A 24,056-nucleotide genomic window follows, 5' to 3' on the forward strand; every position below is an offset into this window, starting at 1 on the left:
GGAAAAGGGAAGCTGTAAGTAGCAATAACAGGGAGTAAACATTTTCCCGCTGAAGCGTTGAAAACGTTGTGGATAAAAAACAAGAAATAAGTTGGTGCCCTAGCAACAGCATCACCATCAGTCACAGAAAATTAAATGCCCCGGGTGAGGATCGAACTCACGACCTTAAGATTATGAGACTTACGCGCTGCCTACTGCGCTACCGAGGCACAGGTGAAGCGCTTGTCCTGGAAACTGGGTAAGTACCACACCCAATGTTAGACGTAAAGACACTGTACTTCCTGGATAACGTGTTCTGTTGCTACACGTGCATTGCCAGCCCAGTTGATTGCGGTGTTGCTGCAGATTTGCAAACGATAGGCAGCACTCCTTGTCGTTAACGTTCAGTGCCTCGGAGGCACCTGGACACAGCAACTTGCGAGGCCAGGCCGACGCTAGTCTGTAGAACACCATGCGAGCGTCCTAGTGGGGACCCGCGAGTGCTGCGTTCTCGGTTCTTCTCAAGGGAATCCTGCTATACATTCATGTGGATCGTGCATCTCAAGCGCGCAAGCCACACGGCAGCATTATCGTGGGAAAAGCAAAATGATGCATCGGCCGGGAATCGAACCCGGGCCGCCCGCGTGGCAGGCGAGCATTCTACCACTGAACCACCGATGCTCGGGCCGGTAGTAACTGCACGCTGCTTCCCGAGCAGATGTCTCAAGGGAAAGTGGGACTGCCGTCAAGCGCCGTAGCATTCTGTCGAGAAGATGCTGCAGACGCTGAATCCTGCACTGTACTGCTTAAAAATGCCGCCAGAACGCGGTCCTCTGCGTACTCTTGCGTCGCCGGCGCCGACTCTTGCCAAGGATGCGAAATGTGCGCGGATACGCTGTCCGAACGCGCCTGGATGTGCTCCCCTAGCCTACCTCGAAATGCGCCTGCCAGGTACGATCACCTTCGGCCGCTGCCGACAGGCGGGAAGCCGACACAGCGCGGCGTCGGGGCGCTCGCTTGTGCGGTGGTGGTGTAATGGTCAGCATAGTTGCCTTCCAAGCAGTTGGTCCGGGTTCGATTCCCGGCCACCGCAACAGGCTTTTTAATGTCACGTATGAGTACTTTCGCCACGCGCCCTTAACTTAATGTTTTTTCCCCCTCTTACTCGCTGCAGACCAGCCTATAGTGTGTCTCGACTGTCTCGACTTGTCTCGACTTTGCTCAGCTGACGCGAGAGCTGACGCTCTCCAATCGGCCTATATCAAAACGACAAGCACGAGAAACGACTGAGAGAGGTAAGGAGAGGCGAGGCGATGTACACACAGCACGCCCGTTCATTTCACGGTGGCGTCTCCCTGACCGAATCGGGCTGTAGCTCCGAAAACAAAGGAGAAAGAAAAATAGGAAGTAAAACTGCCAACAGTACCCTGTGTCCCCATGCGCTCTCCCGCCCAAGTACCGACAAGGGCCAAAGTTGTTACGCATCGGCAATCGGACATTTCCTTTCATCTTCTCTTTATCGGTTGAGAACCAGTGTATTCAACATATTATGGCCATTGCCGAGTGAATGCTGTAGCGCTTCCCGACAAGTCGGGTTCGGATCCTCTGTCAACTTCCACGCAGGGTGATGATGTTTTGGTCATCACACTCGCCAGCTGAAATCGGCGCTGCCTTTTCGTGGTAGTAAAAGCGTTGTGGCCCGTGGGGGGATCGAACCCACGACCTTCGCGTTATTAGCACGACGCTCTAACCAACTGAGCTAACGGGCCTCGACAGTTGCACTCGCTCAGCCCTACGCTGCAAACGTATGGCATGAAGCCGTACACCATTTCTATGGTCGTCGGATGTCTGCTTCCCTCGTCTATACTCTGCTGACGGTCACGAAACAGTAGATATATTGCGAGCAGGACGGGAAACGGCAGCTCGGACAGCTCAAACTTGTCACGATTCGTGTGGAAAAAGTTCCGTTCCGGTACCGGGAATCGAACCCGGGCCTCCTGGGTGAAAGCCAGGTATCCTAGCCACTAGACCACACCGGATGCGGGCGTTCCTGCGGCGGATCGGACGGTCGCTTGTAGCATTTCGTGTCGTGTCCCGCGTCGGCGCCCTTCTCTCTTTGCGAGCGTCTTTGCGCATACTGACTGGCAAGGCGCGCACCTCAAACGTCTCAGAGCAATGTTTTTGGCTTCATGCTGTGCTAGGAGAAGAGGAAAAGGGAAGCTGTAAGTAGCAATAACAGGGAGTAAACATTTTCCCGCTGAAGCGTTGAAAACGTTGTGGATAAAAAACAAGAAATAAGTTGGTGCCCTAGCAACAGCATCACCATCAGTCACAGAAAATTAAATGCCCCGGGTGAGGATCGAACTCACGACCTTAAGATTATGAGACTTACGCGCTGCCTACTGCGCTACCGAGGCACAGGTGAAGCGCTTGTCCTGGAAACTGGGTAAGTACCACACCCAATGTTAGACGTAAAGACACTGTACTTCCTGGATAACGTGTTCTGTTGCTACACGTGCATTGCCAGCCCAGTTGATTGCGGTGTTGCTGCAGATTTGCAAACGATAGGCAGCACTCCTTGTCGTTAACGTTCAGTGCCTCGGAGGCACCTGGACACAGCAACTTGCGAGGCCAGGCCGACGCTAGTCTGTAGAACACCATGCGAGCGTCCTAGTGGGGACCCGCGAGTGCTGCGTTCTCGGTTCTTCTCAAGGGAATCCTGCTATACATTCATGTGGATCGTGCATCTCAAGCGCGCAAGCCACACGGCAGCATTATCGTGGGAAAAGCAAAATGATGCATCGGCCGGGAATCGAACCCGGGCCGCCCGCGTGGCAGGCGAGCATTCTACCACTGAACCACCGATGCTCGGGCCGGTAGTAACTGCACGCTGCTTCCCGAGCAGATGTCTCAAGGGAAAGTGGGACTGCCGTCAAGCGCCGTAGCATTCTGTCGAGAAGATGCTGCAGACGCTGAATCCTGCACTGTACTGCTTAAAAATGCCGCCAGAACGCGGTCCTCTGCGTACTCTTGCGTCGCCGGCGCCGACTCTTGCCAAGGATGCGAAATGTGCGCGGATACGCTGTCCGAACGCGCCTGGATGTGCTCCCCTAGCCTACCTCGAAATGCGCCTGCCAGGTACGATCACCTTCGGCCGCTGCCGACAGGCGGGAAGCCGACACAGCGCGGCGTCGGGGCGCTCGCTTGTGCGGTGGTGGTGTAATGGTCAGCATAGTTGCCTTCCAAGCAGTTGGTCCGGGTTCGATTCCCGGCCACCGCAACAGGCTTTTTAATGTCACGTATGAGTACTTTCGCCACGCGCCCTTAACTTAATGTTTTTTCCCCCTCTTACTCGCTGCAGACCAGCCTATAGTGTGTCTCGACTGTCTCGACTTGTCTCGACTTTGCTCAGCTGACGCGAGAGCTGACGCTCTCCAATCGGCCTATATCAAAACGACAAGCACGAGAAACGACTGAGAGAGGTAAGGAGAGGCGAGGCGATGTACACACAGCACGCCCGTTCATTTCACGGTGGCGTCTCCCTGACCGAATCGGGCTGTAGCTCCGAAAACAAAGGAGAAAGAAAAATAGGAAGTAAAACTGCCAACAGTACCCTGTGTCCCCATGCGCTCTCCCGCCCAAGTACCGACAAGGGCCAAAGTTGTTACGCATCGGCAATCGGACATTTCCTTTCATCTTCTCTTTATCGGTTGAGAACCAGTGTATTCAACATATTATGGCCATTGCCGAGTGAATGCTGTAGCGCTTCCCGACAAGTCGGGTTCGGATCCTCTGTCAACTTCCACGCAGGGTGATGATGTTTTGGTCATCACACTCGCCAGCTGAAATCGGCGCTGCCTTTTCGTGGTAGTAAAAGCGTTGTGGCCCGTGGGGGGATCGAACCCACGACCTTCGCGTTATTAGCACGACGCTCTAACCAACTGAGCTAACGGGCCTCGACAGTTGCACTCGCTCAGCCCTACGCTGCAAACGTATGGCATGAAGCCGTACACCATTTCTATGGTCGTCGGATGTCTGCTTCCCTCGTCTATACTCTGCTGACGGTCACGAAACAGTAGATATATTGCGAGCAGGACGGGAAACGGCAGCTCGGACAGCTCAAACTTGTCACGATTCGTGTGGAAAAAGTTCCGTTCCGGTACCGGGAATCGAACCCGGGCCTCCTGGGTGAAAGCCAGGTATCCTAGCCACTAGACCACACCGGATGCGGGCGTTCCTGCGGCGGATCGGACGGTCGCTTGTAGCATTTCGTGTCGTGTCCCGCGTCGGCGCCCTTCTCTCTTTGCGAGCGTCTTTGCGCATACTGACTGGCAAGGCGCGCACCTCAAACGTCTCAGAGCAATGTTTTTGGCTTCATGCTGTGCTAGGAGAAGAGGAAAAGGGAAGCTGTAAGTAGCAATAACAGGGAGTAAACATTTTCCCGCTGAAGCGTTGAAAACGTTGTGGATAAAAAACAAGAAATAAGTTGGTGCCCTAGCAACAGCATCACCATCAGTCACAGAAAATTAAATGCCCCGGGTGAGGATCGAACTCACGACCTTAAGATTATGAGACTTACGCGCTGCCTACTGCGCTACCGAGGCACAGGTGAAGCGCTTGTCCTGGAAACTGGGTAAGTACCACACCCAATGTTAGACGTAAAGACACTGTACTTCCTGGATAACGTGTTCTGTTGCTACACGTGCATTGCCAGCCCAGTTGATTGCGGTGTTGCTGCAGATTTGCAAACGATAGGCAGCACTCCTTGTCGTTAACGTTCAGTGCCTCGGAGGCACCTGGACACAGCAACTTGCGAGGCCAGGCCGACGCTAGTCTGTAGAACACCATGCGAGCGTCCTAGTGGGGACCCGCGAGTGCTGCGTTCTCGGTTCTTCTCAAGGGAATCCTGCTATACATTCATGTGGATCGTGCATCTCAAGCGCGCAAGCCACACGGCAGCATTATCGTGGGAAAAGCAAAATGATGCATCGGCCGGGAATCGAACCCGGGCCGCCCGCGTGGCAGGCGAGCATTCTACCACTGAACCACCGATGCTCGGGCCGGTAGTAACTGCACGCTGCTTCCCGAGCAGATGTCTCAAGGGAAAGTGGGACTGCCGTCAAGCGCCGTAGCATTCTGTCGAGAAGATGCTGCAGACGCTGAATCCTGCACTGTACTGCTTAAAAATGCCGCCAGAACGCGGTCCTCTGCGTACTCTTGCGTCGCCGGCGCCGACTCTTGCCAAGGATGCGAAATGTGCGCGGATACGCTGTCCGAACGCGCCTGGATGTGCTCCCCTAGCCTACCTCGAAATGCGCCTGCCAGGTACGATCACCTTCGGCCGCTGCCGACAGGCGGGAAGCCGACACAGCGCGGCGTCGGGGCGCTCGCTTGTGCGGTGGTGGTGTAATGGTCAGCATAGTTGCCTTCCAAGCAGTTGGTCCGGGTTCGATTCCCGGCCACCGCAACAGGCTTTTTAATGTCACGTATGAGTACTTTCGCCACGCGCCCTTAACTTAATGTTTTTTCCCCCTCTTACTCGCTGCAGACCAGCCTATAGTGTGTCTCGACTGTCTCGACTTGTCTCGACTTTGCTCAGCTGACGCGAGAGCTGACGCTCTCCAATCGGCCTATATCAAAACGACAAGCACGAGAAACGACTGAGAGAGGTAAGGAGAGGCGAGGCGATGTACACACAGCACGCCCGTTCATTTCACGGTGGCGTCTCCCTGACCGAATCGGGCTGTAGCTCCGAAAACAAAGGAGAAAGAAAAATAGGAAGTAAAACTGCCAACAGTACCCTGTGTCCCCATGCGCTCTCCCGCCCAAGTACCGACAAGGGCCAAAGTTGTTACGCATCGGCAATCGGACATTTCCTTTCATCTTCTCTTTATCGGTTGAGAACCAGTGTATTCAACATATTATGGCCATTGCCGAGTGAATGCTGTAGCGCTTCCCGACAAGTCGGGTTCGGATCCTCTGTCAACTTCCACGCAGGGTGATGATGTTTTGGTCATCACACTCGCCAGCTGAAATCGGCGCTGCCTTTTCGTGGTAGTAAAAGCGTTGTGGCCCGTGGGGGGATCGAACCCACGACCTTCGCGTTATTAGCACGACGCTCTAACCAACTGAGCTAACGGGCCTCGACAGTTGCACTCGCTCAGCCCTACGCTGCAAACGTATGGCATGAAGCCGTACACCATTTCTATGGTCGTCGGATGTCTGCTTCCCTCGTCTATACTCTGCTGACGGTCACGAAACAGTAGATATATTGCGAGCAGGACGGGAAACGGCAGCTCGGACAGCTCAAACTTGTCACGATTCGTGTGGAAAAAGTTCCGTTCCGGTACCGGGAATCGAACCCGGGCCTCCTGGGTGAAAGCCAGGTATCCTAGCCACTAGACCACACCGGATGCGGGCGTTCCTGCGGCGGATCGGACGGTCGCTTGTAGCATTTCGTGTCGTGTCCCGCGTCGGCGCCCTTCTCTCTTTGCGAGCGTCTTTGCGCATACTGACTGGCAAGGCGCGCACCTCAAACGTCTCAGAGCAATGTTTTTGGCTTCATGCTGTGCTAGGAGAAGAGGAAAAGGGAAGCTGTAAGTAGCAATAACAGGGAGTAAACATTTTCCCGCTGAAGCGTTGAAAACGTTGTGGATAAAAAACAAGAAATAAGTTGGTGCCCTAGCAACAGCATCACCATCAGTCACAGAAAATTAAATGCCCCGGGTGAGGATCGAACTCACGACCTTAAGATTATGAGACTTACGCGCTGCCTACTGCGCTACCGAGGCACAGGTGAAGCGCTTGTCCTGGAAACTGGGTAAGTACCACACCCAATGTTAGACGTAAAGACACTGTACTTCCTGGATAACGTGTTCTGTTGCTACACGTGCATTGCCAGCCCAGTTGATTGCGGTGTTGCTGCAGATTTGCAAACGATAGGCAGCACTCCTTGTCGTTAACGTTCAGTGCCTCGGAGGCACCTGGACACAGCAACTTGCGAGGCCAGGCCGACGCTAGTCTGTAGAACACCATGCGAGCGTCCTAGTGGGGACCCGCGAGTGCTGCGTTCTCGGTTCTTCTCAAGGGAATCCTGCTATACATTCATGTGGATCGTGCATCTCAAGCGCGCAAGCCACACGGCAGCATTATCGTGGGAAAAGCAAAATGATGCATCGGCCGGGAATCGAACCCTGGCCGCCCGCGTGGCAGGCGAGCATTCTACCACTGAACCACCGATGCTCGGGCCGGTAGTAACTGCACGCTGCTTCCCGAGCAGATGTCTCAAGGGAAAGTGGGACTGCCGTCAAGCGCCGTAGCATTCTGTCGAGAAGATGCTGCAGACGCTGAATCCTGCACTGTACTGCTTAAAAATGCCGCCAGAACGCGGTCCTCTGCGTACTCTTGCGTCGCCGGCGCCGACTCTTGCCAAGGATGCGAAATGTGCGCGGATACGCTGTCCGAACGCGCCTGGATGTGCTCCCCTAGCCTACCTCGAAATGCGCCTGCCAGGTACGATCACCTTCGGCCGCTGCCGACAGGCGGGAAGCCGACACAGCGCGGCGTCGGGGCGCTCGCTTGTGCGGTGGTGGTGTAATGGTCAGCATAGTTGCCTTCCAAGCAGTTGGTCCGGGTTCGATTCCCGGCCACCGCAACAGGCTTTTTAATGTCACGTATGAGTACTTTCGCCACGCGCCCTTAACTTAATGTTTTTTCCCCCTCTTACTCGCTGCAGACCAGCCTATAGTGTGTCTCGACTGTCTCGACTTGTCTCGACTTTGCTCAGCTGACGCGAGAGCTGACGCTCTCCAATCGGCCTATATCAAAACGACAAGCACGAGAAACGACTGAGAGAGGTAAGGAGAGGCGAGGCGATGTACACACAGCACGCCCGTTCATTTCACGGTGGCGTCTCCCTGACCGAATCGGGCTGTAGCTCCGAAAACAAAGGAGAAAGAAAAATAGGAAGTAAAACTGCCAACAGTACCCTGTGTCCCCATGCGCTCTCCCGCCCAAGTACCGACAAGGGCCAAAGTTGTTACGCATCGGCAATCGGACATTTCCTTTCATCTTCTCTTTATCGGTTGAGAACCAGTGTATTCAACATATTATGGCCATTGCCGAGTGAATGCTGTAGCGCTTCCCGACAAGTCGGGTTCGGATCCTCTGTCAACTTCCACGCAGGGTGATGATGTTTTGGTCATCACACTCGCCAGCTGAAATCGGCGCTGCCTTTTCGTGGTAGTAAAAGCGTTGTGGCCCGTGGGGGGATCGAACCCACGACCTTCGCGTTATTAGCACGACGCTCTAACCAACTGAGCTAACGGGCCTCGACAGTTGCACTCGCTCAGCCCTACGCTGCAAACGTATGGCATGAAGCCGTACACCATTTCTATGGTCGTCGGATGTCTGCTTCCCTCGTCTATACTCTGCTGACGGTCACGAAACAGTAGATATATTGCGAGCAGGACGGGAAACGGCAGCTCGGACAGCTCAAACTTGTCACGATTCGTGTGGAAAAAGTTCCGTTCCGGTACCGGGAATCGAACCCGGGCCTCCTGGGTGAAAGCCAGGTATCCTAGCCACTAGACCACACCGGATGCGGGCGTTCCTGCGGCGGATCGGACGGTCGCTTGTAGCATTTCGTGTCGTGTCCCGCGTCGGCGCCCTTCTCTCTTTGCGAGCGTCTTTGCGCATACTGACTGGCAAGGCGCGCACCTCAAACGTCTCAGAGCAATGTTTTTGGCTTCATGCTGTGCTAGGAGAAGAGGAAAAGGGAAGCTGTAAGTAGCAATAACAGGGAGTAAACATTTTCCCGCTGAAGCGTTGAAAACGTTGTGGATAAAAAACAAGAAATAAGTTGGTGCCCTAGCAACAGCATCACCATCAGTCACAGAAAATTAAATGCCCCGGGTGAGGATCGAACTCACGACCTTAAGATTATGAGACTTACGCGCTGCCTACTGCGCTACCGAGGCACAGGTGAAGCGCTTGTCCTGGAAACTGGGTAAGTACCACACCCAATGTTAGACGTAAAGACACTGTACTTCCTGGATAACGTGTTCTGTTGCTACACGTGCATTGCCAGCCCAGTTGATTGCGGTGTTGCTGCAGATTTGCAAACGATAGGCAGCACTCCTTGTCGTTAACGTTCAGTGCCTCGGAGGCACCTGGACACAGCAACTTGCGAGGCCAGGCCGACGCTAGTCTGTAGAACACCATGCGAGCGTCCTAGTGGGGACCCGCGAGTGCTGCGTTCTCGGTTCTTCTCAAGGGAATCCTGCTATACATTCATGTGGATCGTGCATCTCAAGCGCGCAAGCCACACGGCAGCATTATCGTGGGAAAAGCAAAATGATGCATCGGCCGGGAATCGAACCCGGGCCGCCCGCGTGGCAGGCGAGCATTCTACCACTGAACCACCGATGCTCGGGCCGGTAGTAACTGCACGCTGCTTCCCGAGCAGATGTCTCAAGGGAAAGTGGGACTGCCGTCAAGCGCCGTAGCATTCTGTCGAGAAGATGCTGCAGACGCTGAATCCTGTACTGTACTGCTTAAAAATGCCGCCAGAACGCGGTCCTCTGCGTACTCTTGCGTCGCCGGCGCCGACTCTTGCCAAGGATGCGAAATGTGCGCGGATACGCTGTCCGAACGCGCCTGGATGTGCTCCCCTAGCCTACCTCGAAATGCGCCTGCCAGGTACGATCACCTTCGGCCGCTGCCGACAGGCGGGAAGCCGACACAGCGCGGCGTCGGGGCGCTCGCTTGTGCGGTGGTGGTGTAATGGTCAGCATAGTTGCCTTCCAAGCAGTTGGTCCGGGTTCGATTCCCGGCCACCGCAACAGGCTTTTTAATGTCACGTATGAGTACTTTCGCCACGCGCCCTTAACTTAATGTTTTTTCCCCCTCTTACTCGCTGCAGACCAGCCTATAGTGTGTCTCGACTGTCTCGACTTGTCTCGACTTTGCTCAGCTGACGCGAGAGCTGACGCTCTCCAATCGGCCTATATCAAAACGACAAGCACGAGAAACGACTGAGAGAGGTAAGGAGAGGCGAGGCGATGTACACACAGCACGCCCGTTCATTTCACGGTGGCGTCTCCCTGACCGAATCGGGCTGTAGCTCCGAAAACAAAGGAGAAAGAAAAATAGGAAGTAAAACTGCCAACAGTACCCTGTGTCCCCATGCGCTCTCCCGCCCAAGTACCGACAAGGGCCAAAGTTGTTACGCATCGGCAATCGGACATTTCCTTTCATCTTCTCTTTATCGGTTGAGAACCAGTGTATTCAACATATTATGGCCATTGCCGAGTGAATGCTGTAGCGCTTCCCGACAAGTCGGGTTCGGATCCTCTGTCAACTTCCACGCAGGGTGATGATGTTTTGGTCATCACACTCGCCAGCTGAAATCGGCGCTGCCTTTTCGTGGTAGTAAAAGCGTTGTGGCCCGTGGGGGGATCGAACCCACGACCTTCGCGTTATTAGCACGACGCTCTAACCAACTGAGCTAACGGGCCTCGACAGTTGCACTCGCTCAGCCCTACGCTGCAAACGTATGGCATGAAGCCGTACACCATTTCTATGGTCGTCGGATGTCTGCTTCCCTCGTCTATACTCTGCTGACGGTCACGAAACAGTAGATATATTGCGAGCAGGACGGGAAACGGCAGCTCGGACAGCTCAAACTTGTCACGATTCGTGTGGAAAAAGTTCCGTTCCGGTACCGGGAATCGAACCCGGGCCTCCTGGGTGAAAGCCAGGTATCCTAGCCACTAGACCACACCGGATGCGGGCGTTCCTGCGGCGGATCGGACGGTCGCTTGTAGCATTTCGTGTCGTGTCCCGCGTCGGCGCCCTTCTCTCTTTGCGAGCGTCTTTGCGCATACTGACTGGCAAGGCGCGCACCTCAAACGTCTCAGAGCAATGTTTTTGGCTTCATGCTGTGCTAGGAGAAGAGGAAAAGGGAAGCTGTAAGTAGCAATAACAGGGAGTAAACATTTTCCCGCTGAAGCGTTGAAAACGTTGTGGATAAAAAACAAGAAATAAGTTGGTGCCCTAGCAACAGCATCACCATCAGTCACAGAAAATTAAATGCCCCGGGTGAGGATCGAACTCACGACCTTAAGATTATGAGACTTACGCGCTGCCTACTGCGCTACCGAGGCACAGGTGAAGCGCTTGTCCTGGAAACTGGGTAAGTACCACACCCAATGTTAGACGTAAAGACACTGTACTTCCTGGATAACGTGTTCTGTTGCTACACGTGCATTGCCAGCCCAGTTGATTGCGGTGTTGCTGCAGATTTGCAAACGATAGGCAGCACTCCTTGTCGTTAACGTTCAGTGCCTCGGAGGCACCTGGACACAGCAACTTGCGAGGCCAGGCCGACGCTAGTCTGTAGAACACCATGCGAGCGTCCTAGTGGGGACCCGCGAGTGCTGCGTTCTCGGTTCTTCTCAAGGGAATCCTGCTATACATTCATGTGGATCGTGCATCTCAAGCGCGCAAGCCACACGGCAGCATTATCGTGGGAAAAGCAAAATGATGCATCGGCCGGGAATCGAACCCGGGCCGCCCGCGTGGCAGGCGAGCATTCTACCACTGAACCACCGATGCTCGGGCCGGTAGTAACTGCACGCTGCTTCCCGAGCAGATGTCTCAAGGGAAAGTGGGACTGCCGTCAAGCGCCGTAGCATTCTGTCGAGAAGATGCTGCAGACGCTGAATCCTGCACTGTACTGCTTAAAAATGCCGCCAGAACGCGGTCCTCTGCGTACTCTTGCGTCGCCGGCGCCGACTCTTGCCAAGGATGCGAAATGTGCGCGGATACGCTGTCCGAACGCGCCTGGATGTGCTCCCCTAGCCTACCTCGAAATGCGCCTGCCAGGTACGATCACCTTCGGCCGCTGCCGACAGGCGGGAAGCCGACACAGCGCGGCGTCGGGGCGCTCGCTTGTGCGGTGGTGGTGTAATGGTCAGCATAGTTGCCTTCCAAGCAGTTGGTCCGGGTTCGATTCCCGGCCACCGCAACAGGCTTTTTAATGTCACGTATGAGTACTTTCGCCACGCGCCCTTAACTTAATGTTTTTTCCCCCTCTTACTCGCTGCAGACCAGCCTATAGTGTGTCTCGACTGTCTCGACTTGTCTCGACTTTGCTCAGCTGACGCGAGAGCTGACGCTCTCCAATCGGCCTATATCAAAACGACAAGCACGAGAAACGACTGAGAGAGGTAAGGAGAGGCGAGGCGATGTACACACAGCACGCCCGTTCATTTCACGGTGGCGTCTCCCTGACCGAATCGGGCTGTAGCTCCGAAAACAAAGGAGAAAGAAAAATAGGAAGTAAAACTGCCAACAGTACCCTGTGTCCCCATGCGCTCTCCCGCCCAAGTACCGACAAGGGCCAAAGTTGTTACGCATCGGCAATCGGACATTTCCTTTCATCTTCTCTTTATCGGTTGAGAACCAGTGTATTCAACATATTATGGCCATTGCCGAGTGAATGCTGTAGCGCTTCCCGACAAGTCGGGTTCGGATCCTCTGTCAACTTCCACGCAGGGTGATGATGTTTTGGTCATCACACTCGCCAGCTGAAATCGGCTCTGCCTTTTCGTGGTAGTAAAAGCGTTGTGGCCCGTGGGGGGATCGAACCCACGACCTTCGCGTTATTAGCACGACGCTCTAACCAACTGAGCTAACGGGCCTCGACAGTTGCACTCGCTCAGCCCTACGCTGCAAACGTATGGCATGAAGCCGTACACCATTTCTATGGTCGTCGGATGTCTGCTTCCCTCGTCTATACTCTGCTGACGGTCACGAAACAGTAGATATATTGCGAGCAGGACGGGAAACGGCAGCTCGGACAGCTCAAACTTGTCACGATTCGTGTGGAAAAAGTTCCGTTCCGGTACCGGGAATCGAACCCGGGCCTCCTGGGTGAAAGCCAGGTATCCTAGCCACTAGACCACACCGGATGCGGGCGTTCCTGCGGCGGATCGGACGGTCGCTTGTAGCATTTCGTGTCGTGTCCCGCGTCGGCGCCCTTCTCTCTTTGCGAGCGTCTTTGCGCATACTGACTGGCAAGGCGCGCACCTCAAACGTCTCAGAGCAATGTTTTTGGCTTCATGCTGTGCTAGGAGAAGAGGAAAAGGGAAGCTGTAAGTAGCAATAACAGGGAGTAAACATTTTCCCGCTGAAGCGTTGAAAACGTTGTGGATAAAAAACAAGAAATAAGTTGGTGCCCTAGCAACAGCATCACCATCAGTCACAGAAAATTAAATGCCCCGGGTGAGGATCGAACTCACGACCTTAAGATTATGAGACTTACGCGCTGCCTACTGCGCTACCGAGGCACAGGTGAAGCGCTTGTCCTGGAAACTGGCTAAGTACCACACCCAATGTTAGACGTAAAGACACTGTACTTCCTGGATAACGTGTTCTGTTGCTACACGTGCATTGCCAGCCCAGTTGATTGCGGTGTTGCTGCAGATTTGCAAACGATAGGCAGCACTCCTTGTCGTTAACGTTCAGTGCCTCGGAGGCACCTGGACACAGCAACTTGCGAGGCCAGGCCGACGCTAGTCTGTAGAACACCATGCGAGCGTCCTAGTGGGGACCCGCGAGTGCTGCGTTCTCGGTTCTTCTCAAGGGAATCCTGCTATACATTCATGTGGATCGTGCATCTCAAGCGCGCAAGCCACACGGCAGCATTATCGTGGGAAAAGCAAAATGATGCATCGGCCGGGAATCGAACCCGGGCCGCCCGCGTGGCAGGCGAGCATTCTACCACTGAACCACCGATGCTCGGGCCGGTAGTAACTGCACGCTGCTTCCCGAGCAGATGTCTCAAGGGAAAGTGGGACTGCCGTCAAGCGCCGTAGCATTCTGTCGAGAAGATGCTGCAGACGCTGAATCCTGCACTGTACTGCTTAAAAATGCCGCCAGAACGCGGTCCTCTGCGTACTCTTGCGTCGCCGGCGCCGACTCTTGCCAAGGATGCGAAATGTGCGCGGATACGCTGTCCGAACGCGCCTGGATGTGCTCCCCTAGCCTACCTCGAAATGCGCCTGCCAGGTACGATCACCTTCGGCCGCTGCCGACAGGCGGGAAGCCGACACAGCGCGGCGTCGGGGCGCTCGCTTGTGCGGTGGTGGTGTAATGGTCAGCATAGTTGCCTTCCAAGCAGTTGGTCCGGGTTCGATTCCCGGCCACCGCAACAGGCTTTTTAATGTCACGTATGAGTACTTTCGCCACGCGCCCTTAACTTAATGTTTTTTCCCCCTCTTACTCGCTGCAGACCAGCCTATAGTGTGTCTCGACTGTCTCGACTTGTCTCGACTTTGCTCAGCTGACGCGAGAGCTGACGCTCTCCAATCGGCCTATATCAAAACGACAAGCACGAGAAACGACTGAGAGAGGTAAGGAGAGGCGAGGCGATGTACACACAGCACGCCCGTTCATTTCACGGTGGCGTCTCCCTGACCGAATCGGGCTGTAGCTCCGAAAACAAAGGAGAAAGAAAAATAGGAAGTAAAACTGCCAACAGTACCCTGTGTCCCCATGCGCTCTCCCGCCCAAGTACCGACAAGGGCCAAAGTTGTTACGCATCGGCAATCGGACATTTCCTTTCATCTTCTCTTTATCGGTTGAGAACCAGTGTATTCAACATATTATGGCCATTGCCGAGTGAATGCTGTAGCGCTTCCCGACAAGTCGGGTTCGGATCCTCTGTCAACTTCCACGCAGGGTGATGATGTTTTGGTCATCACACTCGCCAGCTGAAATCGGCGCTGCCTTTTCGTGGTAGTAAAAGCGTTGTGGCCCGTGGGGGGATCGAACCCACGACCTTCGCGTTATTAGCACGACGCTCTAACCAACTGAGCTAACGGGCCTCGACAGTTGCACTCGCTCAGCCCTACGCTGCAAACGTATGGCATGAAGCCGTACACCATTTCTATGGTCGTCGGATGTCTGCTTCCCTCGTCTATACTCTGCTGACGGTCACGAAACAGTAGATATATTGCGAGCAGGACGGGAAACGGCAGCTCGGACAGCTCAAACTTGTCACGATTCGTGTGGAAAAAGTTCCGTTCCGGTACCGGGAATCGAACCCGGGCCTCCTGGGTGAAAGCCAGGTATCCTAGCCACTAGACCACACCGGATGCGGGCGTTCCTGCGGCGGATCGGACGGTCGCTTGTAGCATTTCGTGTCGTGTCCCGCGTCGGCGCCCTTCTCTCTTTGCGAGCGTCTTTGCGCATACTGACTGGCAAGGCGCGCACCTCAAACGTCTCAGAGCAATGTTTTTGGCTTCATGCTGTGCTAGGAGAAGAGGAAAAGGGAAGCTGTAAGTAGCAATAACAGGGAGTAAACATTTTCCCGCTGAAGCGTTGAAAACGTTGTGGATAAAAAACAAGAAATAAGTTGGTGCCCTAGCAACAGCATCACCATCAGTCACAGAAAATTAAATGCCCCGGGTGAGGATCGAACTCACGACCTTAAGATTATGAGACTTACGCGCTGCCTACTGCGCTACCGAGGCACAGGTGAAGCGCTTGTCCTGGAAACTGGGTAAGTACCACACCCAATGTTAGACGTAAAGACACTGTACTTCCTGGATAACGTGTTCTGTTGCTACACGTGCATTGCCAGCCCAGTTGATTGCGGTGTTGCTGCAGATTTGCAAACGATAGGCAGCACTCCTTGTCGTTAACGTTCAGTGCCTCGGAGGCACCTGGACACAGCAACTTGCGAGGCCAGGCCGACGCTAGTCTGTAGAACACCATGCGAGCGTCCTAGTGGGGACCCGCGAGTGCTGCGTTCTCGGTTCTTCTCAAGGGAATCCTGCTATACATTCATGTGGATCGTGCATCTCAAGCGCGCAAGCCACACGGCAGCATTATCGTGGGAAAAGCAAAATGATGCATCGGCCGGGAATCGAACCCGGGCCGCCCGCGTGGCAGGCGAGCATTCTACCACTGAACCACCGATGCTCGGGCCGGTAGTAACTGCACGCTGCTTCCCGAGCAGATGTCTCAAGGGAAAGTGGGACTGCCGTCAAGCGCCGTAGCATTCTGTCGAGAAGATGCTGCAGACGCTGAATCCTGCACTGTACTGCTTAAAAATGCCGCCAGAACGCGGTCCTCTGCGTACTCTTGCGTCGCCGGCGCCGACTCTTGCCAAGGATGCGAAATGTGCGCGGATACGCTGTCCGAACGCGCCTGGATGTGCTCCCCTAGCCTACCTCGAAATGCGCCTGCCAGGTACGATCACCTTCGGCCGCTGCCGACAGGCGGGAAGCCGACACAGCGCGGCGTCGGGGCGCTCGCTTGTGCGGTGGTGGTGTAATGGTCAGCATAGTTGCCTTCCAAGCAGTTGGTCCGGGTTCGATTCCCGGCCACCGCAACAGGCTTTTTAATGTCACGTATGAGTACTTTCGCCACGCGCCCTTAACTTAATGTTTTTTCCCCCTCTTACTCGCTGCAGACCAGCCTATAGTGTGTCTCGACTGTCTCGACTTGTCTCGACTTTGCTCAGCTGACGCGAGAGCTGACGCTCTCCAATCGGCCTATATCAAAACGACAAGCACGAGAAACGACTGAGAGAGGTAAGGAGAGGCGGGGCGATGTACACACAGCACGCCCGTTCATTTCACGGTGGCGTCTCCCTGACCGAACCGGGCTGTAGCTCCGAAAACAAAGGAGAAAGAAAAATAGGAAGTAAAACTGCCAACAGTACCCTGTGTCCCCATGCGCTCTCCCGCCCAAGTACCGACAAGGGCCAAAGTTGTTACGCATCGGCAATCGGACATTTCCTTTCATCTTCTCTTTATCGGTTGAGAACCAGTGTATTCAACGTATTATGGCCATTGCCGAGTGAATGCTGTAGCGCTTCCCGACAAGTCGGGTTCGGATCCTCTGTCAACTTCCACGCAGGGTGATGATCTTTTGGTCATCACACTCGCCAGCTGAAATCGGCGCTGCCTTTTCGTGGTAGTAAAAGCGTTGTGGCCCGTGGGGGGATCGAACCCACGACCTTCGCGTTATTAGCACGACGCTCTAACCAACTGAGCTAACGGGCCTCGACAGTTGCGCTCGCTCAGCCCTACGCTGCAAACGTATGGCATGAAGCCGTACACCATTTCTATGGTCGTCGGATGTCTGCTTCCCTCGTCTATACTCTGCTGACGGTCACGAAACAGTAGATATATTGCGAGCAGGACAGGAAACGGCAGCTCGGACAGCTCAAACTTGTCACGATTCGTGTGGAAAAAGTTCCGTTCCGGTACCGGGAATCGAACCCGGGCCTCCTGGGTGAAAGCCAGGTATCCTAGCCACTAGACCACACCGGATGTGGGCGTTCCTGACGCGGATCGGACGGTCGCTTGTAGCATTTCGTGTCGTGTCCCGCGTCGGCGCCCTTCTCTCTTTGCGAGCGTCTTTGCGCATACTGACTGGCAAGGCGCGCACCTCAAACGTCTCAGAGCAATGTTTTTGGCTTCATGCTGTGCTAGGAGAAGAGGAAAAGGGAAGCTGTAAGTAGCAATAACAGGGAGTAAACATTTTCCCGCTGAAGCGTTGAAAACGTTGTGGATAACAAACAAGAAATAAGTTGGTGCCCTAGCAACAGCATCACCATCAGTCACAGAAAATTAAATGCCCCGGGTGAGGATCGAACTCACGACCTTAAGATTATGAGACTTACGCGCTGCCTACTGCGCTACCGAGGCACAGGTGAAGCGCTTGTCCTGGAAACTGGCTAAGTACCACACCCAATGTTAGACGTAAAGACACTGTACTTCCTGGATAACGTGTTCTGTTGCTACACGTGCATTGCCAGCCCAGTTGATTGCGGTGTTGCTGCAGCTTTTGCAAACGATAGGCAGCACTCCTTGTCGTTAACGTTCAGTGCCTCGGAGGCACCTGGACACAGCAACTTGTGAGGCCAGGCCGACGCTAGTCTGTAGAACACCATGCGAGCGTCCTAGTGGGGACCCGCGAGTGCTGCGTTCTCGGTTCTTCTCAAGGGAATCCAGCTATACATTCATGTGGATCGTGCATCTCAAGCGCGCAAGCCACACGGCAGCATTATCGTGGGAAAAGCAAAATGATGCATCGGCCGGGAATCGAACCCGGGCCGCCCGCGTGGCAGGCGAGCACTCTGCCACTGAACCACCGATGCTCGGGCCGGTAGTAACTGCACGCTGCTTCCCGAGCAGATGTCTCAAGGGAAAGTGGGACTGCCGTCAAGCGCCGTAGCATTCTGTCGAGAAGATGCTGCAGACGCTGAATCCTGCACTGTACTGCTTAAAAATGCCGCCAGAACGCGGTCCTCTGCGTACTCTTGCGTCGCCGGCGCCGACTCTTGCCAAGGATGCGAAATGTGCGCGGATACGCTGTCCGAACGCGCCTGGATGTGCTCCCCTAGCCTACCTCGAAATGCGCCTGCCAGGTACGATCACCTTCGGCCGCTGCCGACAGGCGGGAAGCCGACACAGCGCGGCGTCGGGGCGCTCGCTTGTGCGGTGGTGGTGTAATGGTCAGCATAGTTGCCTTCCAAGCAGTTGGTCCGGGTTCGATTCCCGGCCACCGCAACAGGCTTTTTAATGTCACGTATGAGTACTTTCGCCACGCGCCCTTAACTTAATGTTTTTTCCCCCTCTTACTCGCTGCAGACCAGCCTATAGTGTGTCTCGACTGTCTCGACTTGTCTCGACTTTGCTCAGCTGACGCGAGAGCTGACGCTCTCCAATCGGCCTATATCAAAACGACAAGCACGAGAAACGACTGAGAGAGGTAAGGAGAGGCGGGGCGATGTACACACAGCACGCCCGTTCATTTCACGGTGGCGTCTCCCTGACCGAACCGGGCTGTAGCTCCGAAAACAAAGGAGAAAGAAAAATAGGAAGTAAAACTGCCAACAGTACCCTGTGTCCCCATGCGCTCTCCCGCCCAAGTACCGACAAGGGCCAAAGTTGTTACGCATCGGCAATCGGACATTTCCTTTCATCTTCTCTTTATCGGTTGAGAACCAGTGTATTCAACGTATTATGGCCATTGCCGAGTGAATGCTGTAGCGCTTCCCGACAAGTCGGGTTCGGATCCTCTGTCAACTTCCACGCAGGGTGATGATCTTTTGGTCATCACACTCGCCAGCTGAAATCGGCGCTGCCTTTTCGTGGTAGTAAAAGCGTTGTGGCCCGTGGGGGGATCGAACCCACGACCTTCGCGTTATTAGCACGACGCTCTAACCAACTGAGCTAACGGGCCTCGACAGTTGCGCTCGCTCAGCCCTACGCTGCAAACGTATGGCATGAAGCCGTACACCATTTCTATGGTCGTCGGATGTCTGCTTCCCTCGTCTATACTCTGCTGACGGTCACGAAACAGTAGATATATTGCGAGCAGGACAGGAAACGGCAGCTCGGACAGCTCAAACTTGTCACGATTCGTGTGGAAAAAGTTCCGTTCCGGTACCGGGAATCGAACCCGGGCCTCCTGGGTGAAAGCCAGGTATCCTAGCCACTAGACCACACCGGATGTGGGCGTTCCTGACGCGGATCGGACGGTCGCTTGTAGCATTTCGTGTCGTGTCCCGCGTCGGCGCCCTTCTCTCTTTGCGAGCGTCTTTGCGCATACTGACTGGCAAGGCGCGCACCTCAAACGTCTCAGAGCAATGTTTTTGGCTTCATGCTGTGCTAGGAGAAGAGGAAAAGGGAAGCTGTAAGTAGCAATAACAGGGAGTAAACATTTTCCCGCTGAAGCGTTGAAAACGTTGTGGATAACAAACAAGAAATAAGTTGGTGCCCTAGCAACAGCATCACCATAAGTCACAGAAAATTAAATGCCCCGGGTGAGGATCGAACTCACGACCTTAAGATTATGAGACTTACGCGCTGCCTACTGCGCTACCGAGGCACAGGTGAAGCGCTTGTCCTGGAAACTGGCTAAGTACCACACCCAATGTTAGACGTAAAGACACTGTACTTCCTGGATAACGTGTTCTGTTGCTACACGTGCATTGCCAGCCCAGTTGATTGCGGTGTTGCTGCAGCTTTTGCAAACGATAGGCAGCACTCCTTGTCGTTAACGTTCAGTGCCTCGGAGGCACCTGGACACAGCAACTTGTGAGGCCAGGCCGACGCTAGTCTGTAGAACACCATGCGAGCGTCCTAGTGGGGACCCGCGAGTGCTGCGTTCTCGGTTCTTCTCAAGGGAATCCAGCTATACATTCATGTGGATCGTGCATCTCAAGCGCGCAAGCCACACGGCAGCATTATCGTGGGAAAAGCAAAATGATGCATCGGCCGGGAATCGAACCCGGGCCGCCCGCGTGGCAGGCGAGCACTCTGCCACTGAACCACCGATGCTCGGGCCGGTAGTAACTGCACGCTGCTTCCCGAGCAGATGTCTCAAGGGAAAGTGGGACTGCCGTCAAGCGCCGTAGCATTCTGTCGAGAAGATGCTGCAGACGCTGAATCCTGCACTGTACTGCTTAAAAATGCCGCCAGAACGCGGTCCTCTGCGTACTCTTGCGTCGCCGGCGCCGACTCTTGCCAAGGATGCGAAATGTGCGCGGATACGCTGTCCGAACGCGCCTGGATGTGCTCCCCTAGCCTACCTCGAAATGCGCCTGCCAGGTACGATCACCTTCGGCCGCTGCCGACAGGCGGGAAGCCGACACAGCGCGGCGTCGGGGCGCTCGCTTGTGCGGTGGTGGTGTAATGGTCAGCATAGTTGCCTTCCAAGCAGTTGGTCCGGGTTCGATTCCCGGCCACCGCAACAGGCTTTTTAATGTCACGTATGAGTACTTTCGCCACGCGCCCTTAACTTAATGTTTTTTCCCCCTCTTACTCGCTGCAGACCAGCCTATAGTGTGTCTCGACTGTCTCGACTTGTCTCGACTTGTCTCGACTTGTCTCGACTTGTCTCGACTTGTCTCGACTTGTCTCGACTTGTCTCGACTTGTCTCGACTTTGCTCAGCTGACGCGAGAGCTGACGCTCTCCAATCGGCCTATATCAAAACGACAAGCACGAGAAACGACTGAGAGAGGTAAGGAGAGGCGGGGCGATGTACACACAGCACGCCCGTTCATTTCACGGTGGCGTCTCCCTGACCGAACCGGGCTGTAGCTCCGAAAACAAAGGAGAAAGAAAAATAGGAAGTAAAACTGCCAACAGTACCCTGTGTCCCCATGCGCTCTCCCGCCCAAGTACCGACAAGGGCCAAAGTTGTTACGCATCGGCAATCGGACATTTCCTTTCATCTTCTCTTTATCGGTTGAGAACCAGTGTATTCAACGTATTATGGCCATTGCCGAGTGAATGCTGTAGCGCTTCCCGACAAGTCGGGTTCGGATCCTCTGTCAACTTCCACGCAGGGTGATGATCTTTTGGTCATCACACTCGCCAGCTGAAATCGGCGCTGCCTTTTCGTGGTAGTAAAAGCGTTGTGGCCCGTGGGGGGATCGAACCCACGACCTTCGCGTTATTAGCACGACGCTCTAACCAACTGAGCTAACGGGCCTCGACAGTTGCGCTCGCTCAGCCCTACGCTGCAAACGTATGGCATGAAGCCGTACACCATTTCTATGGTCGTCGGATGTCTGCTTCCCTCGTCTATACTCTGCTGACGGTCACGAAACAGTAGATATATTGCGAGCAGGACAGGAAACGGCAGCTCGGACAGCTCAAACTTGTCACGATTCGTGTGGAAAAAGTTCCGTTCCGGTACCGGGAATCGAACCCGGGCCTCCTGGGTGAAAGCCAGGTATCCTAGCCACTAGACCACACCGGATGTGGGCGTTCCTGACGCGGATCGGACGGTCGCTTGTAGCATTTCGTGTCGTGTCCCACGTCGGCGCCCTTCTCTCTTTGCGAGCGTCTTTGCGCATACTGACTGGCAAGGCGCGCACCTCAAACGTCTCAGAGCAATGTTTTTGGCTTCATGCTGTGCTAGGAGAAGAGGAAAAGGGAAGCTGTAAGTAGCAATAACAGGGAGTAAACATTTTCCCGCTGAAGCGTTGAAAACGTTGTGGATAACAAACAAGAAATAAGTTGGTGCCCTAGCAACAGCATCACCATCAGTCACAGAAAATTAAATGCCCCGGGTGAGGATCGAACTCACGACCTTAAGATTATGAGACTTACGCGCTGCCTACTGCGCTACCGAGGCACAGGTGAAGCGCTTGTCCTGGAAACTGGCTAAGTACCACACCCAATGTTAGACGTAAAGACACTGTACTTCCTGGATAACGTGTTCTGTTGCTACACGTGCATTGCCAGCCCAGTTGATTGCGGTGTTGCTGCAGCTTTTGCAAACGATAGGCAGCACTCCTTGTCGTTAACGTTCAGTGCCTCGGAGGCACCTGGACACAGCAACTTGTGAGGCCAGGCCGACGCTAGTCTGTAGAACACCATGCGAGCGTCCTAGTGGGGACCCGCGAGTGCTGCGTTCTCGGTTCTTCTCAAGGGAATCCAGCTATACATTCATGTGGATCGTGCATCTCAAGCGCGCAAGCCACACGGCAGCATTATCGTGGGAAAAGCAAAATGATGCATCGGCCGGGAATCGAACCCGGGCCGCCCGCGTGGCAGGCGAGCATTCTACCACTGAACCACCGATGCTCGGGCCGGTAGTAACTGCACGCTGCTTCCCGAGCAGATGTCTCAAGGGAAAGTGGGACTGCCGTCAAGCGCCGTAGCATTCTGTCGAGAAGATGCTGCAGACGCTGAATCCTGCACTGTACTGCTTAAAAATGCCGCCAGAACGCGGTCCTCTGCGTACTCTTGCGTCGCCGGCGCCGACTCTTGCCAAGGATGCGAAATGTGCGCGGATACGCTGTCCGAACGCGCCTGGATGTGCTCCCCTAGCCTACCTCGAAATGCGCCTGCCAGGTACGATCACCTTCGGCCGCTGCCGACAGGCGGGAAGCCGACACAGCGCGGCGTCGGGGCGCTCGCTTGTGCGGTGGTGGTGTAATGGTCAGCATAGTTGCCTTCCAAGCAGTTGGTCCGGGTTCGATTCCCGGCCACCGCAACAGGCTTTTTAATGTCACGTATGAGTACTTTCGCCACGCGCCCTTAACTTAATGTTTTTTCCCCCTCTTACTCGCTGCAGACCAGCCTATAGTGTGTCTCGACTGTCTCGACTTGTCTCGACTTTGCTCAGCTGACGCGAGAGCTGACGCTCTCCAATCGGCCTATATCAAAACGACAAGCACGAGAAACGACTGAGAGAGGTAAGGAGAGGCGAGGCGATGTACACACAGCACGCCCGTTCATTTCACGGTGGCGTCTCCCTGACCGAATCGGGCTGTAGCTCCGAAAACAAAGGAGAAAGAAAAATAGGAAGTAAAACTGCCAACAGTACCCTGTGTCCCCATGCGCTCTCCCGCCCAAGTACCGACAAGGGCCAAAGTTGTTACGCATCGGCAATCGGACATTTCCTTTCATCTTCTCTTTATCGGTTGAGAACCAGTGTATTCAACATATTATGGCCATTGCCGAGTGAATGCTGTAGCGCTTCCCGACAAGTCGGGTTCGGATCCTCTGTCAACTTCCACGCAGGGTGATGATGTTTTGGTCATCACACTCGCCAGCTGAAATCGGCGCTGCCTTTTCGTGGTAGTAAAAGCGTTGTGGCCCGTGGGGGGATCGAACCCACGACCTTCGCGTTATTAGCACGACGCTCTAACCAACTGAGCTAACGGGCCTCGACAGTTGCACTCGCTCAGCCCTACGCTGCAAACGTATGGCATGAAGCCGTACACCATTTCTATGGTCGTCGGATGTCTGCTTCCCTCGTCTATACTCTGCTGACGGTCACGAAACAGTAGATATATTGCGAGCAGGACGGGAAACGGCAGCTCGGACAGCTCAAACTTGTCACGATTCGTGTGGAAAAAGTTCCGTTCCGGTACCGGGAATCGAACCCGGGCCTCCTGGGTGAAAGCCAGGTATCCTAGCCACTAGACCACACCGGATGCGGGCGTTCCTGACGCGGATCGGACGGTCGCTTGTAGCATTTCGTGTCGTGTCCCGCGTCGGCGCCCTTCTCTCTTTGCGAGCGTCTTTGCGC

General features: G+C 54.7%; 55 non-coding genes across 55 annotated transcripts; 11 read left to right on the plus strand and 44 right to left on the minus strand.

Moving 5' to 3' along the window:
- Positions 1–136: 136 nt before the first annotated feature.
- On the minus strand, positions 137–209 carry Trnam-cau (transfer RNA methionine (anticodon CAU)). The gene has a single exon. It is a non-coding gene; the product is annotated as a tRNA-Met (tRNA).
- A 380-nt stretch (positions 210–589) lies between these two features.
- On the minus strand, positions 590–660 carry Trnag-gcc (transfer RNA glycine (anticodon GCC)). The gene has a single exon. It is a non-coding gene; the product is annotated as a tRNA-Gly (tRNA).
- A 340-nt stretch (positions 661–1,000) lies between these two features.
- On the plus strand, positions 1,001–1,072 carry Trnag-ucc (transfer RNA glycine (anticodon UCC)). Its single transcript has one exon. It is a non-coding gene; the product is annotated as a tRNA-Gly (tRNA).
- A 602-nt stretch (positions 1,073–1,674) lies between these two features.
- Positions 1,675–1,748, minus strand: Trnai-aau (transfer RNA isoleucine (anticodon AAU)). Its single transcript has one exon. It is a non-coding gene; the product is annotated as a tRNA-Ile (tRNA).
- Positions 1,749–1,946: 198 nt separating this feature from the next.
- On the minus strand, positions 1,947–2,018 carry Trnae-uuc (transfer RNA glutamic acid (anticodon UUC)). Its single transcript has one exon. It is a non-coding gene; the product is annotated as a tRNA-Glu (tRNA).
- Positions 2,019–2,323: 305 nt separating this feature from the next.
- Positions 2,324–2,396, minus strand: Trnam-cau (transfer RNA methionine (anticodon CAU)). Its single transcript has one exon. It is a non-coding gene; the product is annotated as a tRNA-Met (tRNA).
- Positions 2,397–2,776: 380 nt separating this feature from the next.
- Positions 2,777–2,847, minus strand: Trnag-gcc (transfer RNA glycine (anticodon GCC)). Its single transcript has one exon. It is a non-coding gene; the product is annotated as a tRNA-Gly (tRNA).
- A 340-nt stretch (positions 2,848–3,187) lies between these two features.
- Trnag-ucc (transfer RNA glycine (anticodon UCC)) lies at positions 3,188–3,259 on the plus strand. The gene has a single exon. It is a non-coding gene; the product is annotated as a tRNA-Gly (tRNA).
- A 602-nt stretch (positions 3,260–3,861) lies between these two features.
- Trnai-aau (transfer RNA isoleucine (anticodon AAU)) lies at positions 3,862–3,935 on the minus strand. The gene has a single exon. It is a non-coding gene; the product is annotated as a tRNA-Ile (tRNA).
- A 198-nt stretch (positions 3,936–4,133) lies between these two features.
- On the minus strand, positions 4,134–4,205 carry Trnae-uuc (transfer RNA glutamic acid (anticodon UUC)). The gene has a single exon. It is a non-coding gene; the product is annotated as a tRNA-Glu (tRNA).
- A 305-nt stretch (positions 4,206–4,510) lies between these two features.
- On the minus strand, positions 4,511–4,583 carry Trnam-cau (transfer RNA methionine (anticodon CAU)). Its single transcript has one exon. It is a non-coding gene; the product is annotated as a tRNA-Met (tRNA).
- A 380-nt stretch (positions 4,584–4,963) lies between these two features.
- Trnag-gcc (transfer RNA glycine (anticodon GCC)) lies at positions 4,964–5,034 on the minus strand. Its single transcript has one exon. It is a non-coding gene; the product is annotated as a tRNA-Gly (tRNA).
- A 340-nt stretch (positions 5,035–5,374) lies between these two features.
- Positions 5,375–5,446, plus strand: Trnag-ucc (transfer RNA glycine (anticodon UCC)). The gene has a single exon. It is a non-coding gene; the product is annotated as a tRNA-Gly (tRNA).
- Positions 5,447–6,048: 602 nt separating this feature from the next.
- Trnai-aau (transfer RNA isoleucine (anticodon AAU)) lies at positions 6,049–6,122 on the minus strand. The gene has a single exon. It is a non-coding gene; the product is annotated as a tRNA-Ile (tRNA).
- A 198-nt stretch (positions 6,123–6,320) lies between these two features.
- Positions 6,321–6,392, minus strand: Trnae-uuc (transfer RNA glutamic acid (anticodon UUC)). The gene has a single exon. It is a non-coding gene; the product is annotated as a tRNA-Glu (tRNA).
- A 305-nt stretch (positions 6,393–6,697) lies between these two features.
- On the minus strand, positions 6,698–6,770 carry Trnam-cau (transfer RNA methionine (anticodon CAU)). The gene has a single exon. It is a non-coding gene; the product is annotated as a tRNA-Met (tRNA).
- Positions 6,771–7,150: 380 nt separating this feature from the next.
- Positions 7,151–7,221, minus strand: Trnag-gcc (transfer RNA glycine (anticodon GCC)). The gene has a single exon. It is a non-coding gene; the product is annotated as a tRNA-Gly (tRNA).
- Positions 7,222–7,561: 340 nt separating this feature from the next.
- Positions 7,562–7,633, plus strand: Trnag-ucc (transfer RNA glycine (anticodon UCC)). The gene has a single exon. It is a non-coding gene; the product is annotated as a tRNA-Gly (tRNA).
- A 602-nt stretch (positions 7,634–8,235) lies between these two features.
- Trnai-aau (transfer RNA isoleucine (anticodon AAU)) lies at positions 8,236–8,309 on the minus strand. The gene has a single exon. It is a non-coding gene; the product is annotated as a tRNA-Ile (tRNA).
- Positions 8,310–8,507: 198 nt separating this feature from the next.
- On the minus strand, positions 8,508–8,579 carry Trnae-uuc (transfer RNA glutamic acid (anticodon UUC)). The gene has a single exon. It is a non-coding gene; the product is annotated as a tRNA-Glu (tRNA).
- A 305-nt stretch (positions 8,580–8,884) lies between these two features.
- Trnam-cau (transfer RNA methionine (anticodon CAU)) lies at positions 8,885–8,957 on the minus strand. The gene has a single exon. It is a non-coding gene; the product is annotated as a tRNA-Met (tRNA).
- Positions 8,958–9,337: 380 nt separating this feature from the next.
- Positions 9,338–9,408, minus strand: Trnag-gcc (transfer RNA glycine (anticodon GCC)). The gene has a single exon. It is a non-coding gene; the product is annotated as a tRNA-Gly (tRNA).
- Positions 9,409–9,748: 340 nt separating this feature from the next.
- Trnag-ucc (transfer RNA glycine (anticodon UCC)) lies at positions 9,749–9,820 on the plus strand. Its single transcript has one exon. It is a non-coding gene; the product is annotated as a tRNA-Gly (tRNA).
- A 602-nt stretch (positions 9,821–10,422) lies between these two features.
- Positions 10,423–10,496, minus strand: Trnai-aau (transfer RNA isoleucine (anticodon AAU)). Its single transcript has one exon. It is a non-coding gene; the product is annotated as a tRNA-Ile (tRNA).
- Positions 10,497–10,694: 198 nt separating this feature from the next.
- On the minus strand, positions 10,695–10,766 carry Trnae-uuc (transfer RNA glutamic acid (anticodon UUC)). The gene has a single exon. It is a non-coding gene; the product is annotated as a tRNA-Glu (tRNA).
- Positions 10,767–11,071: 305 nt separating this feature from the next.
- On the minus strand, positions 11,072–11,144 carry Trnam-cau (transfer RNA methionine (anticodon CAU)). Its single transcript has one exon. It is a non-coding gene; the product is annotated as a tRNA-Met (tRNA).
- Positions 11,145–11,524: 380 nt separating this feature from the next.
- Positions 11,525–11,595, minus strand: Trnag-gcc (transfer RNA glycine (anticodon GCC)). Its single transcript has one exon. It is a non-coding gene; the product is annotated as a tRNA-Gly (tRNA).
- A 340-nt stretch (positions 11,596–11,935) lies between these two features.
- Positions 11,936–12,007, plus strand: Trnag-ucc (transfer RNA glycine (anticodon UCC)). Its single transcript has one exon. It is a non-coding gene; the product is annotated as a tRNA-Gly (tRNA).
- A 602-nt stretch (positions 12,008–12,609) lies between these two features.
- On the minus strand, positions 12,610–12,683 carry Trnai-aau (transfer RNA isoleucine (anticodon AAU)). The gene has a single exon. It is a non-coding gene; the product is annotated as a tRNA-Ile (tRNA).
- A 198-nt stretch (positions 12,684–12,881) lies between these two features.
- Trnae-uuc (transfer RNA glutamic acid (anticodon UUC)) lies at positions 12,882–12,953 on the minus strand. Its single transcript has one exon. It is a non-coding gene; the product is annotated as a tRNA-Glu (tRNA).
- A 305-nt stretch (positions 12,954–13,258) lies between these two features.
- Positions 13,259–13,331, minus strand: Trnam-cau (transfer RNA methionine (anticodon CAU)). Its single transcript has one exon. It is a non-coding gene; the product is annotated as a tRNA-Met (tRNA).
- Positions 13,332–13,711: 380 nt separating this feature from the next.
- Positions 13,712–13,782, minus strand: Trnag-gcc (transfer RNA glycine (anticodon GCC)). The gene has a single exon. It is a non-coding gene; the product is annotated as a tRNA-Gly (tRNA).
- Positions 13,783–14,122: 340 nt separating this feature from the next.
- Positions 14,123–14,194, plus strand: Trnag-ucc (transfer RNA glycine (anticodon UCC)). The gene has a single exon. It is a non-coding gene; the product is annotated as a tRNA-Gly (tRNA).
- A 602-nt stretch (positions 14,195–14,796) lies between these two features.
- Positions 14,797–14,870, minus strand: Trnai-aau (transfer RNA isoleucine (anticodon AAU)). Its single transcript has one exon. It is a non-coding gene; the product is annotated as a tRNA-Ile (tRNA).
- A 198-nt stretch (positions 14,871–15,068) lies between these two features.
- Trnae-uuc (transfer RNA glutamic acid (anticodon UUC)) lies at positions 15,069–15,140 on the minus strand. Its single transcript has one exon. It is a non-coding gene; the product is annotated as a tRNA-Glu (tRNA).
- Positions 15,141–15,445: 305 nt separating this feature from the next.
- Positions 15,446–15,518, minus strand: Trnam-cau (transfer RNA methionine (anticodon CAU)). The gene has a single exon. It is a non-coding gene; the product is annotated as a tRNA-Met (tRNA).
- A 380-nt stretch (positions 15,519–15,898) lies between these two features.
- On the minus strand, positions 15,899–15,969 carry Trnag-gcc (transfer RNA glycine (anticodon GCC)). The gene has a single exon. It is a non-coding gene; the product is annotated as a tRNA-Gly (tRNA).
- Positions 15,970–16,309: 340 nt separating this feature from the next.
- On the plus strand, positions 16,310–16,381 carry Trnag-ucc (transfer RNA glycine (anticodon UCC)). Its single transcript has one exon. It is a non-coding gene; the product is annotated as a tRNA-Gly (tRNA).
- Positions 16,382–16,983: 602 nt separating this feature from the next.
- On the minus strand, positions 16,984–17,057 carry Trnai-aau (transfer RNA isoleucine (anticodon AAU)). The gene has a single exon. It is a non-coding gene; the product is annotated as a tRNA-Ile (tRNA).
- A 198-nt stretch (positions 17,058–17,255) lies between these two features.
- On the minus strand, positions 17,256–17,327 carry Trnae-uuc (transfer RNA glutamic acid (anticodon UUC)). Its single transcript has one exon. It is a non-coding gene; the product is annotated as a tRNA-Glu (tRNA).
- A 305-nt stretch (positions 17,328–17,632) lies between these two features.
- Trnam-cau (transfer RNA methionine (anticodon CAU)) lies at positions 17,633–17,705 on the minus strand. Its single transcript has one exon. It is a non-coding gene; the product is annotated as a tRNA-Met (tRNA).
- Positions 17,706–18,086: 381 nt separating this feature from the next.
- Positions 18,087–18,157, minus strand: Trnag-gcc (transfer RNA glycine (anticodon GCC)). The gene has a single exon. It is a non-coding gene; the product is annotated as a tRNA-Gly (tRNA).
- Positions 18,158–18,497: 340 nt separating this feature from the next.
- Positions 18,498–18,569, plus strand: Trnag-ucc (transfer RNA glycine (anticodon UCC)). Its single transcript has one exon. It is a non-coding gene; the product is annotated as a tRNA-Gly (tRNA).
- Positions 18,570–19,171: 602 nt separating this feature from the next.
- Positions 19,172–19,245, minus strand: Trnai-aau (transfer RNA isoleucine (anticodon AAU)). Its single transcript has one exon. It is a non-coding gene; the product is annotated as a tRNA-Ile (tRNA).
- A 198-nt stretch (positions 19,246–19,443) lies between these two features.
- Trnae-uuc (transfer RNA glutamic acid (anticodon UUC)) lies at positions 19,444–19,515 on the minus strand. Its single transcript has one exon. It is a non-coding gene; the product is annotated as a tRNA-Glu (tRNA).
- A 305-nt stretch (positions 19,516–19,820) lies between these two features.
- On the minus strand, positions 19,821–19,893 carry Trnam-cau (transfer RNA methionine (anticodon CAU)). Its single transcript has one exon. It is a non-coding gene; the product is annotated as a tRNA-Met (tRNA).
- A 381-nt stretch (positions 19,894–20,274) lies between these two features.
- Positions 20,275–20,345, minus strand: Trnag-gcc (transfer RNA glycine (anticodon GCC)). The gene has a single exon. It is a non-coding gene; the product is annotated as a tRNA-Gly (tRNA).
- Positions 20,346–20,685: 340 nt separating this feature from the next.
- Positions 20,686–20,757, plus strand: Trnag-ucc (transfer RNA glycine (anticodon UCC)). Its single transcript has one exon. It is a non-coding gene; the product is annotated as a tRNA-Gly (tRNA).
- Positions 20,758–21,429: 672 nt separating this feature from the next.
- Trnai-aau (transfer RNA isoleucine (anticodon AAU)) lies at positions 21,430–21,503 on the minus strand. The gene has a single exon. It is a non-coding gene; the product is annotated as a tRNA-Ile (tRNA).
- Positions 21,504–21,701: 198 nt separating this feature from the next.
- Positions 21,702–21,773, minus strand: Trnae-uuc (transfer RNA glutamic acid (anticodon UUC)). Its single transcript has one exon. It is a non-coding gene; the product is annotated as a tRNA-Glu (tRNA).
- A 305-nt stretch (positions 21,774–22,078) lies between these two features.
- Positions 22,079–22,151, minus strand: Trnam-cau (transfer RNA methionine (anticodon CAU)). Its single transcript has one exon. It is a non-coding gene; the product is annotated as a tRNA-Met (tRNA).
- A 381-nt stretch (positions 22,152–22,532) lies between these two features.
- Trnag-gcc (transfer RNA glycine (anticodon GCC)) lies at positions 22,533–22,603 on the minus strand. The gene has a single exon. It is a non-coding gene; the product is annotated as a tRNA-Gly (tRNA).
- Positions 22,604–22,943: 340 nt separating this feature from the next.
- On the plus strand, positions 22,944–23,015 carry Trnag-ucc (transfer RNA glycine (anticodon UCC)). The gene has a single exon. It is a non-coding gene; the product is annotated as a tRNA-Gly (tRNA).
- Positions 23,016–23,617: 602 nt separating this feature from the next.
- On the minus strand, positions 23,618–23,691 carry Trnai-aau (transfer RNA isoleucine (anticodon AAU)). Its single transcript has one exon. It is a non-coding gene; the product is annotated as a tRNA-Ile (tRNA).
- Positions 23,692–23,889: 198 nt separating this feature from the next.
- On the minus strand, positions 23,890–23,961 carry Trnae-uuc (transfer RNA glutamic acid (anticodon UUC)). Its single transcript has one exon. It is a non-coding gene; the product is annotated as a tRNA-Glu (tRNA).
- Between the last annotated feature and the right edge of the window lie 95 nt (positions 23,962–24,056).

This window comes from Schistocerca nitens, unplaced genomic scaffold (assembly GCF_023898315.1).
Source record: "Schistocerca nitens isolate TAMUIC-IGC-003100 unplaced genomic scaffold, iqSchNite1.1 HiC_scaffold_270, whole genome shotgun sequence".
NCBI classification, from domain to species: Eukaryota; Metazoa; Arthropoda; class Insecta; order Orthoptera; family Acrididae; genus Schistocerca; species Schistocerca nitens.